This window comes from Bos javanicus, chromosome 11 (genome assembly GCF_032452875.1).
Source record: "Bos javanicus breed banteng chromosome 11, ARS-OSU_banteng_1.0, whole genome shotgun sequence".
Lineage (NCBI taxonomy): Eukaryota > Metazoa > Chordata > Mammalia > Artiodactyla > Bovidae > Bos > Bos javanicus.
Window position 1 is genome coordinate 11817537 of NC_083878.1, and position 19788 is coordinate 11837324.

Sequence of the window (19788 nt, forward strand, 5' to 3'; positions counted from 1 at the left end):
CATGATGTACTCTGCATATAAGTGAAGTAAGCAGGGTGACAATATACAACCTTGATGTACTCCTTTCTCGATTTGGAACCAGTCAGTTGTTCCATGTCCAGTTCTAACTGTTGCTTCTTGACCTACATACAGATTTCTCAGGAGGCATGTCAGGTGGTCTGGTATTCTCATCTCTTGAAGAATTTTCCACAGTTTGTGGTGATCCACACAGTGAAAGGCTTTGGCATAGTCAATAAAGCAGAAGTAGAGGTTTTTCTGAAACTCTCTTGCTTTTTCGATGATCCAGTGGATGCTGGCAATTTGACCTCTGGTTCTGCCTTTTCTAAATCCAGCTTGAACATCTGGACATTCACGGTTCACGTACTGTTGAAGCCTGGCTTGGAGAATTTTGAGCATTACTTTGCTAGCATGTGAGATGAGTGCAATTGTGCAGTAGTTTGAGCATTCTTTGGCATTGCCTTTCTTTGGGATTGGAATGAAACTGAAATTGACCTTTTCCAGTCCTGTGGCCACTGCTGAGTTTCCCACATTTATGGCATATTGTATGCAGCACTTTCACAACATCATCTTTTAGGACTGATATTCCATCACCTCCACTAGCTTTGTTCGTTGTGATGTTTCCTAAGGCCCACTTGACTTCACATTCCAGGATGTCTGGCTCTAGGTAAATGATCACATGTTAGGTACTCTGTTTATTTTGATCATTTGTCAAGTAAACTTACTGAACTCATTCATCTGCTTATGTTTAGACTGTAGCATTTCAGCACCTTCTCTAAGAAGTGAGTAAAGGAAAGATATGTATAAAGTGGTAGGAACTGATTAAAGTGTTTTTGATTATTAGTGTACTTTATATGAGTGAACTTTCTTTTTCTGTTTGTAGCTCTACGTCTCAACCAAGTATCTGGGTGATGTTCACCAAATTTCAAGAGTACCTTTAGGATTGTTTGACATTGTTTTTGGGGAGCTCTGTAGGGAGGATTACCCCAAACTACACAGTTATCATTGCAGAGCAGCTGATAGGGAGTTAGGTTAAGAGTCCCATGTGGCTGCCAGTTTGGAGAGTCATGCCATACATAGTTAAGCTGCCATAGATGGAGAAACAGTAGTTTCAAATGTTGGCTCCAAATCAAAGGTCAAATGATGGGTTATATGTGTGTTTTATCAGAATTGAGCTGCTCCTAACAAGGGCAGCTCTATATTGCATGAAACAGAATTTCTCTGTTTATATAATGATTAACGAGTATACTGAGCAATGTGGCAGTGGTTAGTGCGAAGGCAATTAGTTGTTGATAAATCAGTATTCATCTCTCATCCCTAATACCGAGGAGTACTTCCCTTTTAAAATGAGGTTTAGAGCAGCTCTTGCTGGCACACCATGGCTCCACTGGAGAGACTGAGGCTCAATTTAGTTTTCTCAGCATTCTTTCTCTTCCATTTTATTAATGTGTCTTACATACTGTCTACCAGCTCTTTGCCCATATCGTATTTGTTGTTCTAGGTACATATTATTCCAGTATCTTGTTTTCTAATATACCTTTTTCTTTCTAGTGCATCTTAACCTTCCCAGTGGTAAAAGGGGCTCATCTCCCAGTTGAAGTATTCCCCTTTATTAGTTTTGTTTTTTCCTGATGCTGTACCTAATGATTTCTTTTTACATCTCATTTACCTGTTTGTAAGGGTTGTCCTTTCAACCATTTTCCACCTCAGAGCCAAACCTACTCTTCAAGGCCCACTTGAAGTGTCTGTCATCTCTTTTCTCCTAACTCCTTCAGGTAGTTAAAGTAGTTCATTTTCTTTGCTTCAAAACAACACTGTTCATATCTCTGTTATGGAATTTATAACATTATTCTTGCCTGTCAATTCCTTCTTTCCCCTCAAGACTGAATATTTTATCCTTCTGTGAATATTTGGGATGGGTGAGGCATAAGCCTTTATCTGTGTTACAAATGCAGCCTGTTCTTAGGCAGATCAGTTTTAGAAAGTAGTATATACGGGAGTTATGGGTCTGAGTTGAATTCTTGAGAAACCGTATGCCCATTTACTGTTTGGAAACTCTGTGTATGTTCTTTGTGTACCTTTTGTGTAGATATGTGAAAATCTTTAGCTTATACATCAGATTACATGTCAAGGAAATGGTCACATCACCAGTGTACATAATAGTTAAAACATGGAAATGATTCAGATGTACAAAAACAATAGGATGGATGAATATTATATGTTCAGATTGTAGAACAGTATATAATTATGAAAATGGATGACTCATAGGTAAGGTAGAACCACATGGATTCAGCTCATTATTTATGTAATACTGAAAGAAACAGGGCACAATACAATGTCTTGTATTCAGTTTGTGTAATATTCCAGAATGAGCAAAGCTAACCAATCTTGTTTATAGGTGCATATGTATATGGTAAGATATAGAAGAGAACAAGAAAATGATTATCACAAACTCAGGGTAGTGGTTACCTCTGGGGAAGGAAAGTGAGATAGTGATTAGGGAGTGATACTTGGTAGGGCAAAAGTAATGATTATAAGTGACCCAGTGAGTTTGGGCATATTATCTAACCTTTTAACCTCAGTTTCTTTAATTGGAATAATGTAACTACTTTATGAAGGTTGTAAGGATTAAGAGAGATAACCTATATAAAGCAGTTAGCTCAGTGTCTGGCTAATAGTTAAAACTAAATAAATGATAATATTGTCCTTATTGTATTGTTTCTCTCACCATGACTTGAAGTAGATGCTATAGACTTTTGGTACGGAGGATAAAGTTCAAAAAAAGTGGATGAAATTGAAATAAGAAGAAAATCTAGAAATAATGAAAAGGACAAGGAAACTACATTTAGGAACTACTGAACTACTGTGTCATATGTCTTGCTAGGTGAGTACATTATTTAATCTTCAAAATAACCCTGAGGCCAGATTCAGTTATATTATAATAGCCAGAGTTAACCCATATCTTGTGGCCTAGGTGTCACTATTACCATTTCATGTCAGATTGGTTAGGTAACTTTCCCAGGGTTATACAACCAATAAGTAATAGAGCTGGAATGTAAAGCAAGAAATTTCCCCACTGTGCTGTTATAATGATTAAATTTAACTTGTAAGTTGCCAGAAGATAGTCTACATTTGTTGTACCTGTAAATGCTCACAGAATTATTTAACGAAGTTTATCCTGAGAGATTTCTCTTGAAGAACATTAGAGTATATTCATTTCCAGAGAGGGACTCCATTTTTCTATGGCTGTGCAACAGAGTCTGGTTAAACTACTGTAGTTTATTCTGGACTTCCAGGATTAATTCTGATTTAATAGGATCGATTCTGAAATGCTGAAGTTGAGTTTTGAAGAAATTATTTGGAATCTAAATTTCAGTGAATTCAACATTAGAAGACAGAAACTTACAGGGTTGGTTGCTAAAGAATATCTCATGTTGAATTATTGTGCTCACTGTCTTAGGTGTTTACTGCAGTGAAGCCAAGTGTGATAGTGTGCAATCAGATTTTCAATATACTCCAAGGATTAAAAAGATGAGTTAATCAAGAATTGCTTATCTACTAGGGATATATCCTTTGGGTATTGACTCCTTCCCTGTTGTGTTTGCTCTCTTCATTATTATTTCTTAATAAGCATTTATATAGCCCTTAGTTTTAAATTTATTTTTAATTGGCCTATTTTCAGTTCAGAAAGCATGGTTAGTATTGCTCTCAGTTTAAGTAGGTAAAGTTAAGTGGCTTCCAAAAACCACCCAGAGAGATTGTAGTGATATCAAGATGTATATCCCCAGCTCCAGATTGCTTTTAATGCCAGTATTAATCATCTTATCTAATTTTCTAGACTCTTGTTTTCTACTGAGAAGTTTTGAGTTAAAATGGGCCACTTTTTTTTGATTGGAGGATAATTGCTTTACAGTGTTGTGTTGGTTTCTGCCATACAACAGTGTGAATCGGTCCCAAGTGTACACATGTCTTCTCTCTTGAGACTTCATAAAATGGACCACTTTTATCTTGTCTCCTACATTACTTAAGAAAGGAGCTATGAACAGTTTGTTCCCTCTTTAGGTTAAAAATTTTTGGAGAACAGAGGAAGCTGAAAGCATAGCTTTGTGTCCCAGAAACTACCCAAGAGACCTTTTAATAAGGTGGGACTTCTCTGTGTCCCAGAAACTACTTGAGAGAACTTTTAATAAGCTAATTATTGCACTTTAAAAAAAAAATCCCTGTTTTCACATTATTTTTGTTTCCTGTTGAAGAGCATATTGTGGATTAGGTCCCCCCTGAAGTTGTGGCATTGATGGCTACTAAATACACAGTTCTTTTCTTCTTTTTAATTGAAAAAAAAAAAAATCTCTCTTTTGCTACTTAAGTTATAGAAACTCACTGCTTAATGCTTCTATGTAACTGCTTTTTCTAAGGCTTATTTAATTTAACTTAGTATTTTTATTCTTGGATTTAAAAATTAAAGAAGTTAATAAAGGCTCCAGCCATATCAGCCTGAAGGCGCCCGATCTCGTCTGATCTCGGAAGCTAAGCAGGGTCGGGTCTGCTTAGTATCTTAAAAAAAAAAAAAAAAAGTTAATAAAGGTTTGTAGTGTTTTATTGGGAGAAGTCAATGGCACCACACTCCAGTACTCTTGCCTGGAAAATCCCATGGATGGAGGAGCCTGGTAGGCTGCAGTCCATGGGGTCGCAAACAGTTGGACATGACTGAGCGACTTCACTTTCACTTTTCACTTTCATTCATTGGAGAAGGAAATGGCAACCCACTCCAGTGTTCTTGCCTGGAGAATCCCAGGGACGGGGGAGCCTGATGGGCTGCCGTCTATGGGGTCGCACAGAGTCAGACACAACTGAAGTGACTTAGCAGCAACAGCAGCAGCAGCAGTGCTTTATTGGAGTTTTTGTGGTAGAAGCTGGGAATACACTCAATAGACCAATCCATTTCAGCTGACTGTGTTAGAGAGTAAGGGGATTTTCATGGCTGCCAGGTGGAAATTCCTTTTCCTAGTTGGCCTTGTGCTATTCCTCTGAGTGTGGCCTTCTTAAGGGGATCTATGAACATTTAGGTAGATTGGTATAAGACAACAAAATTTATAAAAATAGAATCAGAAAGATTTTGCTTTCTATTAGATGGCATAGTTTTCCCTCCCAACTTCAGGGAGTGTTAGTGTATGAGTGTGTTAAGTTCTGCCACTCTGCCCTCTGCTGCCCTTTTTTTAAGCAATGTAGGTTTAGTAATTAATTATTAGCATTTGCCATATTAACTCTACACAGTTTCCTCTTTGAGCATCAAATTGGCTTTTTATTATATAGTTAAGAGAAAGTTCAGGTTGGTATCCACTAGGTAGTTAGTAGTTCTGATTTTCACATTCTTCCTGAAATGTAGAACATTTTGACTTCTGAATCAGAAAATAGAGCAATTTTCTTTCTGATGTTAATCATGACATAAACATTAAACATATAATCACACCCACAGTTTAGGAACTTGGGAGGCACAGCTAAAATGAGGAAGTAGGAATTGGATATCATTAATTTACCTTCAGCTCAGAAGATACTGAGTTGTCAAGAACCCTAGTGTCTCCAAGCTGTGCCTCAGCAAGTTAAGCAGGCACACCCATCCCAGTCTCTCCAGACTTTTTCATTGTATACTCCTTGGAGGTGGGGATAAAGTAGAGCGAGGAAGGTAAGAAACTAGCATTTATTGATTGGTGCAAGATGTATTATGTATCTTAGGTCATTTAATAATAACAGCAATGTTCTTATAGATATTAGTATCCCCATTTTATAACTGAGGAGACTGAGGTTCAGATAAGTTAAATAATTTGCCCAAAGTCACATACTCATAGTAAGTAGAGGAGAAGTATTTTTGAATTAAAAAAACAACTATGTTGTTTTTAGGTCACTGTGATGACAGTATAATCAGGTACATTTGAATTAGAGATCTCAGATGAAAAATGGTTCATTTAGCATCTTGTGGGGCTTCCCAGGTGGCTCAGTGGCAAAGAAAATGCCTACCAATGCAGGACGCACTGCAGACTTGGATTTGATCCCTGGGTTGGAAAGATCCCCTGGAGAAGAAAATGACAACCCACTCCGGTATTCTTGCCTGGATAATCCCATGGACAGAGGAGCCTGGCAGGCTACAGTCCATGGGGCCGAAAAGAGTTGGACACAACTGAGTGCACGTGCACGAGCATCTTGTAGTTGGGTAAATTGTTTGTCTCACATGATCAGCAGTCTGGGTGGGATTTGTTAATACTGCTTTGTAGAAGGTGGTTGACAAAGGTCTTAGTTCTTTTGGGATTTGATAGTGCTAAGTGAAGAACTTGTTGACATGTTTTGTGCGTTTCCTCACCCTGATAAAGAAATGGTGGAAAATTGCAAGTTAAACTAGTCTTAAATACAGCTGAATTCCATCACATCAGCATTCTCAGAGGAGATGGCGCCAAACATGGCACCACACCCAGAATCAGCCAGGCACACCCAATTAGAGAGTCTAAATCAAGAATTTAGTGGAGAGGTTGTGACTCATCCCAGGATCTTGGAGAAAAAAGCTGACATTAAGCTCTCAGGAGGAAACTCAGGAAAAGAATGGGATTCTTGCTCATTTGCTGGTGGTAGCATCAAGGACAGTCTTGATACTCCTGAAGGATGTATGTTAAGAATCTGCAGCTTCAGAACACTGCCAAATGTTGATGCAGGGTAGTTTCCTGGGCTCATGCACGGGCTAAATGACTAGCCTTCACACTTATGTTAATACCGACTCATGTCCATCTGGTTGGTGATGCCATCCAACCATCTCATCCTCTGTTGGCCCCTTCTCCTCCTGCCTTCAGTCTTTCCCAGCATCACGGTCTTTTCCAATGCGTCAGTTCTTTGCATCAGGTGGCCAAAGTATTGGAGTTTCAGCTTCAGCAATCGTCCTTCCAATGAATATTCAGGACTGATTTCCTTTAAGATTGACTGGTTTGATCTCCGTGCAGTCCAAGGGACTCTCAAGAATCTTCTCCAACACCACAGTTCAAAAGCATCAATTCTTCCACATTATCCACCCCAAATTTCTCTTTCTCTTCCCAGTCACATGTTATGATTACATGCCCTTAGTCCTTGGAAGTTAGATGTGGCCATGTGAGTTGCTTTGACCTGTGATGTGTGAGCTGAAGTCATCTTAGTCTCTGCCACAGTGACCTGCAGCTCTCTGATAAGGCTGTGGGCCAAATATGGTCTGTTGTCTGTATTTTTAAATAAAGTTTTATTGGAACATGCTGCTGCTACTGCTGCTAAGTCGCTTCAGTCATGTCTGACTCTGTGCGACCCCATAGACTGCGGCCCACCAGGGTCCCCCATCCCTGGGATTCTCTAGGCAAGAACACTGGAGTGGGTTGCCATTTCCTTCTCCAATGCATGAAAGGGAAAAGTGAAAGGGAAGTCGCTCAGTCGTGTCAGACTGTTCGAGACCCCATGGTCTGCACCCTACCAGGCTCCTCCGTCCATGGGATTTTCCCGGCAAGAGTACTGGAGTGGGGTGCCATTGCCTTCTCCATTATTGGAACATAGCCATACTTATTTGTTTATGTATTATCTGTGGCCACTTTTGCACTACAATAGCAAAGTTAAATGGTTGTTATAGAGACCGTATGGCCTATAAAGCTGAATATATTTACTTTTTGTAAAGTTTTGTTGACAGCTTTTCTGGATGTTGGCTTCTTCTTAGAATGAGGACTTTGTAGAGCAGAGACTCCTACTGACCCACAGTGGAGATATGCATATGCCATCAACAAGAAATAAATCTTTATTCTTTTAAGTCACTGATATTTGGGAGTTGTTTGTTATAGTGGTGTAATCCAGCCTGTCTGACAGTTGGGCTCTTATAGGAAAAATGTTTCAGTGGTTCAGAGAGGAGGAACCCTTATGGATAGTAGCAATGTGGAACAAAGATGGATAGCAGTGTTATGGTAATGTTGTAAAACTGTGAGACTGTTAAGCTCAACTCTTTAGATTTTGTTTAGAATCCTCAGTATGGAATCAAGACTTATGATTTTTTTCAATGGACAGAAGAATAGTATGGTGGGAACTTTATGGTAAAAAGCTTAATCTGCGAATAGTTATCAAAAGGTTGGGAGCATTTGTTGAATCAGGAATTTGATCTATGTAAAACGAATGTTCCTGCAAACTGGACTGACAGTGGTTTAAATGGAGTTTTTTTTCTTTTTAATTTAACAATTTGCAGTGACTTAGTTTCTTGTCCTGTTTAATGCTTAATAGCAATCTCAGATTTTCTGAAATTTGAGCTGTTACACAAGTGAGGAATCCTCACTGTAAAGAGAATTGTGATAATTGAGGGCAAGTTTTTTAAAAAATTTTTCTTCCTTTTTTCTTTGATTTCCTCTTTTTTAGATAAAGCAAAACATCAAATACTGCCATCAACTCAGTGAACTTGGTGTCACTACCTAACTTGGTGTCAGGTAGCCAAAGGTAGTTTAAATGGAAAAACAGTCACTTTAGAGTTAGATCTTACTGCATCTCCTGTAACTTCATCTGCTATATATCTGCTGAAGGAAACCTTCGTCAATTTGCCATGTTACATGAATACAGCTCAAGGTTGATGAGTCTAGCTAATGGTTTGTCAATTTGGTTTTTCTCAAAGAACCAGCTTTTAGTTTTATTGATCTTTTCTATTGTCTCCTTCATTTCTTTTTCATTTATTTCTGCTGTGATCATTATGATTTGTTTCCTTCTACTGTGGGTTTTTTTTTGTTCTTTTTCTAGTTTCTTTAGGTGTAAGGTTAGGTTGTTTATCTGTCTCTTGTTTCTTGAGGTAGGCTTGTATTGTATAAAACTTCCCTCTGCATTGCTTTTGCTGCATTCACAGGTTTTGAGTTGTTGTGTTTTCATTGTCATTTGGTTCTATGCATATTGTGATTTCCTTTTTGATTTTTTCAGTGATCTGTTGGTTATTCAGAAGCATGTTGTTTAGTCTCCATGTATTTGTTTTTTATAGTTCTTTTTTTTTTTTTTTCGTTTAGTTGGTGTCTAATCTAGGTCAGAGATTATGCGTTGTGGTCAGAGAAGATGCTTGAAATGATTTCACTTTCTAAAGATTTACCAAGGCGTGATTTGTGGCCCAAGATGTGATCTATCCTAGAAAATGTTCCATGTGCACTTGAGAAAAAAGTGAAGTCTATTGTCGTTGGATGAAGTGTGCTGTAGATATCAGTTAGGTCCAACAGGTCCAATGTATTATTTAAAACCTATGTTTCCTTAATAATTTTCTGTCCAGATGATCTGTCTGTTGGTATGAGTGGAGTATTAAAGTCCCCCACTATTACTCTGTTACTGTGTAGTTCAGTCACTCAGTTGTCTCTTTTTGACCCCATGGACTGCAATACGCCAGGTTTCCCTGTCCATTACCAACTCTCAGGCTTGCTCAAACTCATGTACATGGAGTTGGTGATGCCATCCAACCATTTCATTCTCTGTTGTCCCCTTCTCCTCCTGTCTTTAATCTTTCCCAGCATCAGGGTCTTTTCCATTGAGTCAGTTCTTTGCATCAGGGGGCCAAAGTGTTCGAGTTTCAGCTTCAGCATCTGTCATTCCAATGAATATTCAGGATTGATTTCCTTTAGGATTGACTGGTTTGATTTCCTTGCAGCCCAAGGGACTCTCAAGAGTCTTCTCCAACACCACAGTTCAAAAGCATCAATTCTTTGGCACTCAGCTTTCTTTATAGTCCAACTCTCACATCCATACGTGACTACTGGAAAAACCACAGCTTTGACTATATGGACCTTTGTTGGCAAAGTAATGTCTCTGGTTTTTAATATGCTGTCTAGGTTGGTCATAGCTTTTCTTCCAAGGAGCAAGCGTCTTTTAATTTCATGGCTGCAGTCACCATCTGCAGTGATTTTGAAGCCCCTAAAATAAAGTCTGTCACTGTTTCCATTGTTGCCCATCTATTTGCCATGAAATGGTGGGACTGGATGCCATGATCTTAGTTTTCTGAATGTTGAATTTTAAGCCAACTTTTTCACTCTCCTCTTTCACTAAAGAGGCTCTTTAGTTCTTCACTTTCTGCCATAAGGGTGGTGTCATCTGCATATCTGAGGTTATTGCTATTTCTCCTGGCAGTCTTGATTCCAGCTTGTGCTTCATCCAGCCCAGGATTTCACATGATATACTTGGCATATAAGTTAAATAAGCAGGGTGACAATATACAGCCTTGATTACTCCTTTCCTGATTTAGAACCAGTCTGTTGTTCCATGTCCAGTTCTAACTGTTGCTTCTTGACCTGCATACAGATTTCTCAGGAGAAGGTCAGGTGGTCTGATATTCCCATCTCTTTAAGAATTTTCCACATGATCATGACGGATATTTGGGTGTTGTTCATAATCTGCTTTAGTTCAAGGAGCCAGTCATACCACATGCTGGACCAGGTAGAGCCACAAGCAACAGGGTTAGTCTGGGGAGGAACAAGTGAGAGGGTAACAGATAGGAAGGCTGGGGACCCCCAAACAGAGGAAATAGGCTGCAAGTGTCAGATATTTTTATCTCTCTCTTAAGCAGCAGGAGGAAGCAAACTACAAGTGTCAGATCTTTTTTCCCTTTCATATACAAAATTAAAAGGAGATTTCTTTTAAAATTCTGTGCTGCCATGACGACACTTGGTTCCACCTGAGCTTAACTTTTCTCAAACCTTGAGCTAACCAATGCATTTTTCTTACATAAGTATTTTTCTTAAGCTATGTTAATGAACTATGTATTTACCCTAGACTCTGTCTTTCTTCAAGTCAATTCCACCTAAGACTCAGAACTGATAATGGCTCAACAAACCAATATGTTTTACTGATACAATTGTTCTTCAGTGTATTTTAATAAGACTATGTATTTGCTTGGAAACCTGCCCTTCTTCAAGATTCATGTCAATTGTTTTATGGCCTGTGATGACTCACCTTGTGCCAGTGTTATCTCAAAATGCATGTTGTGGGTGAGGGGCCTGGTGCCACTCTCTGAGTTTTGAGACATTTCCTTTCTCTAATTATCAGCCTGCTAGTAGGTATATAGCATGGCCCCACCCATCAGAACAAGACCCAGTTTCCCCACAGTCAATTTCTCCCATCAGGAAGCTTCTATAAGACTCTTATCCTTCTCCATCAGAGGGCAGACAGAATGAAAACCACAATCACAGAAAACTGATCACATGGACTACAGCCTTGTCTAACTCAATGAAACTATGAGCCATGCCGTGTAGGACCACCCAAGACGGATGGGTCATAGTGGAGAGTTCTGACAAAAAGTGGTCCACTGGAGAAGGGAATGGCAAACCACTTCAGTATTTTTGCCTTGAGGACCCCATGAACAGTATGAAAAGGCAAAAAGATAGGACACAGAAAGATGAATTCCCCAGGTCAGTAGGTGCCCAATATACTACTGGAGATCAGTGGAGAAATAACTCCAGAAAGAATGAAGAGATAGAGCCAGAACAAAAACAACACCCAGTTGTGGATGTGACTGATGATGGAAGTACAGTGTGATGTTGTAAAGAACAATATTGCATAGGAACCTGGAATGTTAGATCCATGAATCAAGATTAAGTTGGAAGTGGTCAAACAGGAGATGGCAGGAATGAATATTGACATTTTAGGAATCAGTGAACTAAAATGGACTGGAATGGGCGAATTTAACTCAGATGACCATTATATCTACTACTGTGGGCAAGAATCCCTTAGAAGAAATGGAGTAGCCCTCTTGGTCAACAAAAGAGTCCGAAATGCAGTACTTGGATGCAATCTCAAGAAACAGAATGATCTCTGTTCATTCCCAAGGCAAACCATTCAATATCACATTAATCCATGTCTATGCCCTGACCAGTAATGCTGAAGAAGCTGAACAGTTCTATGAATACCTACAAGATTCTCTAGAACTAAAACCCAAAAGAGATGTTCTTTTCATTATAGGGGACTGAAATGCAAAAGTAGGAAGTCAAGAGATACCTGGAGTAACAGGCAAATTTGGCCTTGAAGTACAGAATGAAGCAGGGCACAGGCTAACAGAGTTTTACCAAGAGAATGCACTGGTCATAGCAAACACCCTCTTCCAACAACACAAGAGAAGACTCTATACATGGACATCACCAGATGGTCAGTACCGAAATCAGACTGATTATATTCTTTGCAGCCAAAGATGGAGAAGCTCTATACAGTAATCAGAAACAAGACTGGGAGCTGACTGTGGCTCAGATCATGAGCTCCTTATTGCCAAATTCAGACTTAAATCGAAGAAAGTAGGGAAAACCACTAGACCATTCAGGTATGACCTAAATCAAATCCCTTATGATTATACAGTGGAAGTGACAAATAGATTCAAGGAATTAGATCTGATAGAGTGCCTGAAGAACTATGGATGGAGGTTTGTGACATTGTACAGGAGGCAGTGATCAAAACCATCCCCAAGAAAAAGAAATGCAAAAAGGCAAAATGGCTCTGAGGAGGCCTTACAAATAGCTGAGAAAAGAAGAGAAGCGGAAGGCAAAGGAGAAAAGGAAAGCTATACCCATTTGAATGCAGAGTTCCAAAGAATAGCAAGGAGAGATAAGAAAGCCTTCCTCAGTGATCAGTGCAAAGAAATAGAGGAAAACAATAGAATGGGAAAAACTAGAGATCTCTTCAAGAAAATAAGAAATACTAAGGGAACATTTCATGCAAAGATGGGTACAATAAAGGACAGAAATGGTATGATCTAACAGAAGCAGAGGATATTAAAAAGAGGTGGCAATAGACAGAAGAACTATACAAAAAAGATCTTCATGATCCAGATAACCACGATGGTGTGATCACTCGCTAAGAGCCAGACATCGTGGCACGTGAATTCAAGTGGGCCTTAGGAAGCATCACTATGAACAAAGCTAGTGGAGGTGATGGAATTCCAGTTGAGCTATTTCAAATCCTAAAAGATATGCTGTGAAAGTGCCGCATTCAGTATGCCAGCAAATGTGGAAAACTCAGCAGTGGCCACAGGACTGGAAAGGTCAGTTTTCATTCTAATCCCAAAGAAGTAAGTAAGTAAGTGAAGTCACTCAGTCATGTCTGACTCTTTGTGACCCCATGGACTGTAGCCTACCAGGCTTCTCCGTCCATGGGATTCTCCAGGCAAGAATACTGGAGTGGGTTACCATTTCCTTCTCCAGGGGATCTTCCCAACCCAGGGATCGAACCCGGGTCTTCCGCATTGGAGGCAGACACTTTAACCTCTGAGCCACCAGGGAAGATAATCCCAAAGAAAGGCAATACCAAAGAATGGCCAAAGAATGTTCAAACTACTGCACAATTGTACTCATCTCACATGCTAGCAAAGTAATGCTCAAAATTCTCCAAGCCAGGCTTCAACATTATGTGAACTGTGAACATCCAGATGTTCAAGCTGGATTTAGAAAAGGCACAGGAGCCAGAGATCAAATTACCAACATCCATTGGATCATCAAAAAAAGCAAGAGAGTTCCAGAAAAACATTTACTTCTGCTTTATTGACTATGCCAAAGCCTTTGTCTGTGTGGATCACAGCAAACTGTGTTACTGTCCGTTTTCCCTTTAGTAGTTGTTAGCATTTGCCTTATGTATTGAGGTGCTCCTATTTTGGGTGCATATATATTTATAATTGTTATATCTTCTTGGATTAATCCCTTGATCGTTACGTAGTGTTCTTCTTTGTCTCTTATAATGGTCTTTATTTCAAAGTCTATTTTATCTGATATGAGTATTGCTACTTCAGCTTTCTTTTGATTTCCATTCACATGGAATATCTTTTTCTAGCCTCTCACTTTCAGTATATATGTGTCCCTAGGTCTGAGTTGGGTTTCTTGTAGACAGCACATATGGGGTCTTGTTTTTGTATCCATTTAGCCAATATGTATCCTTTGGTTGGAGCATTTAGCCCATTTACATTTAAGGTAATTATTGGTATATGATCTTGTTATCATTTACTCTATTGTTTTGGGTTTGCTTTTGTAGGCCTGTTCTTTTTGTGTTTCCTGTCTAGAGAAGATCCTTTAGTGTTTGTTGAAGAGCTGGTCTGGTGGTGCTGAATTCTCTTAATTTTGCTTATCTGTAAAGCAAATTTGATTTCTCCTTTGAATCTAAATGAGATCCTTACTGGATAGTAATCTTGGTTGTAGGTTTTTCCCTTTCATCACTTTAAGTATGTCTTGCCGTTCCCTTCTGACCTGTAGAGTTTCTGTTGAAAGATCAGCTGTTAGCTTTATGGGGGATCCCCTCACATGTTATTTGTTGCTTTTAATATTTGTTTTTTTGTGTTTCATTTTCGTTAATTTAATTAATTTTGTTAATTTTGTTAATATGTATCTTGGCATGTTTCTCCTCGGGTTTATCCTGTATGAGGCTCTCTGAGCTTCCTAGACTTAGGTGGCTATTTCCTTTCCCATTTTAGGGCAACTTTCAACTATAATATCCTCAAATATTTTCTCATGGCTTTTCTTTTTGCCTTCTTCTTCTGGGACCCCTATGATTCAAATGTTGTTATGCTTAATGTTGTCCCATTTTATTGTTCAGTTGCTCAGTCATGTCTGACTCTTTGCCACCCCATGGACTGCTGCACACTGGGATTCCCTGTCCTTCACCATGAGGTGAGCTCTGTTGTCCAGTAGCTCTTCTCATTACTTTTTATTCCTTTTTCTTTATTATGTTCTGTTTTAGTTATTTCCACCATTATATCTTCCAGCTCTCATCCATTCTTCTGCCTCAGATACTCTACTGTTAGTTCCTTCCAGTGTATTTTTAATCTCAGTTATTGCATTGTTCATTGTTAATTGTTTATTCTTTAATTCTTCAAGGTCTTTGTTAAATATTTCTTGCATCTTCTCAATTCATGCCTCTGGTCTATTTATTTGTGCCTCCAGTTTATTTTCAAGGTTTTAGATCATATTTACTATCATTACTCTGAAATCTTTTTCAGGTAGATTGTTTCCTCTTCATTTGTTTGGTCTTGTGGGTTTTTATTAAGGTGTTAATCATTCCTTTTCTCTTGGGTCTAATATTTTAATAATGTATTTCACATAGACCATTTCTTTAACAGAAATTAATAGTATAGAAATTCTTTTTTACATATTTATTGATTATGAAAATAATACATACTTAAATTGCTTGGGATTCTGATTGCAAGCGATAGAAATATGTGAATTAACTTTAGCAAAACAGTTCAGTTTATTAGCTTCCTTTGAGTAGGCATCTGAAGACACAGGGTGAAGCTGGTATTATGTAAGACTGCAACAAGGGACCCTTGTGTTTTTTTTACTGACAATGTGTTTTACATTTTTAGGAAATGTTTTCAATGTAGTTGAAAAATACATGTACAAAAATGTACATTTAGAAATTATATATATATATATATATACATACATGGGTTTCCCTGGTGGCTCAGATGGTAAAGAATCCGCCTGCAGTGTTGGAGACCTGGGTTCAATCCCTGGGTTGGCAAGATCCCCTGGAGGAGGGCATGACAATCCATTCTAATATTTTTGCTATGAATAGAGGAGCCTGGTGGGCTGCAGTCCATAGAGTCGCAAAGAGTCGGACACGACTGGGCAATTAAGCACAGCACAACACGTACGTGTTTTTATATAACTTGTATATTTATAATGTTATGTTTATTTTGTCATGGAACAGCAAGTTGTAATCTGTACATTTCATGTATGTATATTATATATATATATATTTTTAATGGGTGGATAGAGAAATAACTGAGTGTGGGGTTCTGTATCAGTATACGTATACCTTATCATGGCTCTGTGACTTGGCAAATAATTTGTCTTATCTGTGAGTCTTTGTATGTAAAAATGAAGATAATAGTATTCTCTATCATGGGGTGGCTTTGAGGTTAACAAGATAATAAAGAGTGTTTAGAAGCAGCCTTTATAAGTAGTGAACATGGGCTAAATGTTAGTTATTATAAATGCTGTAATATTTATATTACACTTTTGTTGTTGTTGTTCAGTCACTAAGTCATGAGTGATTCTTTCTGACCCCATGGACTCCAGCATGCCAGGCTTCCCTGTCCTTCACTATCTTCCAGAGTTTGCTCAAATTCATGTTCATTGAGTCAGTGATGCTATTTTATCCTCTGCTACCGTCTTCTCCTTTTGCTTTCAGTCTATCCAAGCATCAGGTTCTTTTCTGATGAGTTGGCTCTTCACATCACCTATCCAAAGTATTGGAGCTTCAGCTTCAGCATCAGCCCTTCCAATGAGTATTCAGGACTTATTTCCTTTAGGATTGACTGGTTTGATCTCCTTGTGGTCCAAGGGACTCAAGAGTCTTCTCCAGCATCACAACTTGAAAGCTTCAATTCTTCGGCATCCAGTCTTCTTTATGGACCGACTCTCACATCTGTACATGACTACTGGAAATACCTTAGCTTTGACTATATAGACTTTTGTCTGCAAAGTGATATCTTTGCTTTTTAATATGCTGTCTAGGTTTGTCATAACTTTTCCATGGGTTGGAAAACTCAACAGTGGCCATAGGACTAGAAAGGATCAGTTTTCATTCCAATCTCAAGGAAAGACAATGCTAAAGAATGTTCACATTACCATACAGTTGCACTCATTCCATGCACTAGCAAGGTTATGCTAAAAATCCTTCAAGCTAGCCTTCAGCAGAATGTGAACTGAGAACTTGCAGATGTACAAGCTGGGTTTAGAAAAGGCAGAGAAACTAGAGATTAAATTGCTAACATTCATTGGTTCATGAGGAAAGCAAGGGAATTCCAGAAAAACATCTACTTTTGCTTTACTGACTTTGCTAAAGCCCAAGCAAAGAGAAACTAAAGAACCTCTTGATGTAAGTGAAAGAGGAGAGTGGAAAACCTGGCTTAAAACTCAATATTCAAAAAACAGTCATGGATCCAGTCCCATCACTTCATGGCAAATAGATGGGGAAACAATGGAAAAACAGTGACAGACTTAATTTTCTTGGACTCTAAAATCACTGCAGATGGACTGCAGCCATGAAGTTAAAAGACGTTTGCTCCTTAGAAGAAAAGCTGTGACCAACCTAGACAGCATATTAAAAAGCAGAGACATTATTTTGCTAACAAAGGTTCCTCTAGTCAAAGCTATGGTTTTTCCAGTAGTCATGTATGGATGTGAGAGTTGGACTAAAAAGAAAGCTGAGTGCCAAAGAATTGATGCTTTTGAACTGTGGTGTTGGAGAAGACTCTTGAGATCACTTGGACTCCAAGGAGATCAAACCAGTCCATCCTAAAGGAAACCGATTCTGAATATTCATTGGAAAAACTGATGCTGAAACTGAAGCTCCAGTACTCTGGGCACCAGATGTGAAGAATTGACTCATTGGAAAAGACCCTGATGCTGGGAAAGATTGAAGGTAGGAGAAGAAGGGAACGACAGAAGATGAGATGGTTGGATGGCATCACCAACTTGATGAACATGAGTTTGAACAAGCTCCGGGAGTTGGACAGGGAAGCCTGGAGTGGTGCAACCTATGGAGTCGCAAAGAGTCAGACGTGGCTGAGTAGCTGAACTGAACTTGACTGTATGGATCACAACAAACTGGAAAATTCTTAAAGAATTGGGAGTGCCAGACCACCTTACCTGTATCCTAAGAAACCTGTATATGGGTCCAGAAGCAACAGTTAGAACTTTACATGTAACAACTGACTGGTTCCAAATTGGGAAAGGAGTATGGCAAGGCTGTATATTGTCACCCTGCTTATTTAACTATTATGCAGAGTACATCATGTGAAATTCCAGAGTGGATGAATTCCACCTGAAATTGAGATATCAACAATCTCAGATATACAGATGATATCACTCTAATGGCAGAAAGTGAGAAGGAACTAAGGAGCCTTTTGATGAAGGTGAAAGAGGAGAGTGAAAAAGCTGGCTTGAACCTCAGTATTCAGGAAACTAAGATCATGACATCCAGCCCCATTATTTCATGGCAAATAGAAATAATTTGCCATGAAAATTACATCCATACATCATGTATGGATGTGAGAGTTGTTCCATAAAGAAGTCTGGGTGCTGAAGAATTGGTGCTTTTGAATTGTGGTGCTCAAGAAAACTCTTGTGTCCCTTGGAGTGCAAGGAGATCAAACCAGTCATTCCTAAAGGAAATAAACCCCGAATATTCATTGGAAGGATTGATGCTGAAACTGAAGCTCGAATACTTTGGATAGGTAATGTGAAGAGCCAACTCATCAGAAAAGAACCTGATGCTGGGAAAGATTGAAAGCTAAAGAAAAGGGCGACAGGGGATGAGATGGTTAGATAGCATCACTGACTCAATGGACATGAATTTGAACAAACTCTGGGAGATAGTGTTGTACAAAGGAGCCTGGCATGCTGCAGTGCATGGGGTCTCAAAAAGTGGGACACAGCATACAACTGGATAACAACAATGGGATTGCCTGATGGCTCAGTGGTAAAGAATTTGCCTGCTAAGCAGGACACCCAGGTTCAATCCCTGGGTTGGAAAGATGCGCTGGAGAAGGAAATCGCAACCCACTCCAGTATTCTTGCCTATAGAATTCCATGATCAGAGGAGCCTGGTGGGCTATAGTTCATAGGATTGCAAAAGAGTCTGACACTACTGAGCAAGTCAACAACAACGATGGATAGATACATATGGATTTTGTACTGTGCTTTTTTCACTGTTCTGTTTGTTTTCTTTGTTATATTTTTGAACTTTTAACACCTTTTGGAAAACTCATAAGCCTAAACGAGAGAATATTTGGAGTTCCTTGGTGATCTTAACTTTCCTCTGAAACATGGCATTTTGTGAAAAACTACTTGAGCATGCTAGCCTTTAACCCAGAGGTGTGATGTTTTCAGAAGGAATGGGAGATGACTAACACCAAATCTTAGTCATGATTTATGGTTGTTGCTTTAATGTGTCAATTATCAAGATCAGTATATCCCTTTCATGAACTGAAAAGATGATTTTTTGATTTAAAGAGTCGAAAGATCAGCCAGGGACTCTTTACCAGCGATTAAAATGACAGTTTTTCGTTAGTAGTATAAACCATATTGTGATTACATTTAAGTTTCTGTTTATTTTTGTGTTCTGCAGGATAACCGATTTGTTATTTGCACTACTTATGTGGGATTTATTGTTGCTGCCCGTTTGATATTTTCAGATATGTTCTGTTACCCTCCTAAAGGTTGCTAATACTTTTTTTAATGGGACTGAATAGTTGCCGGGGACCAGCCCCGGCTGATCCAGGGTATTCGAAGGAGAGACGGCGTAGGCGAAGATCAGGAAACAATTGCTTAATTAAATGTTAATTAAGGATATAAAGAGTAATAGAATGAGGATAGCTCAGTAAAATTCAGTGAAGAAAAGAGGCTGAAATAAGGATAGCTCAGTGAGGAAATTCAGTGGAGAAAAGAGGCTGAGTAGCTGGGTTTACGCGGGAGACCAATAAAACTTCAAGACAAGAAGTTTGCACCACTTACGTAGGCCGCAGGCGTCCTTCCGTTCTCCCGAAGGAGAGGAGACACTGAGGCCTCCCCGGTCAGATCGTAGAAGCCCAGGCATAATTAGTAAGCATGGCGGGTTCCGTGCTCCAGATGGAGACTCAGCCAGAGTGAGAGAGAGAGCGACATGGGGAGACCAGTATTTCGAGAAACTGATCCTAATTCTTTATTTTCCATGGTCTACTTTTATACACTGAGATGTTATGCAAAAGTCACGTGGGGACAGCAGTCCTGACCTTTATCAAAGTCAGGTGCTTCACACAAATGTATACAGAGGTCTTAG

The 19788-nt window shown here is 39.1% G+C and overlaps 1 protein-coding gene and 1 non-coding gene across 5 annotated transcripts in view; one reads left to right on the forward strand and one right to left on the reverse strand.

The window, feature by feature from the left end:
• The window catches only part of EXOC6B (exocyst complex component 6B), a 765919-nt gene that overhangs the window by 37971 nt on the left and 708160 nt on the right, over positions 1-19788 (forward strand). The window lies entirely within an intron of this gene.
• On the reverse strand, positions 13188-13259 carry TRNAW-CCA (transfer RNA tryptophan (anticodon CCA)). The gene has a single exon. It is a non-coding gene; the product is annotated as a tRNA-Trp (tRNA).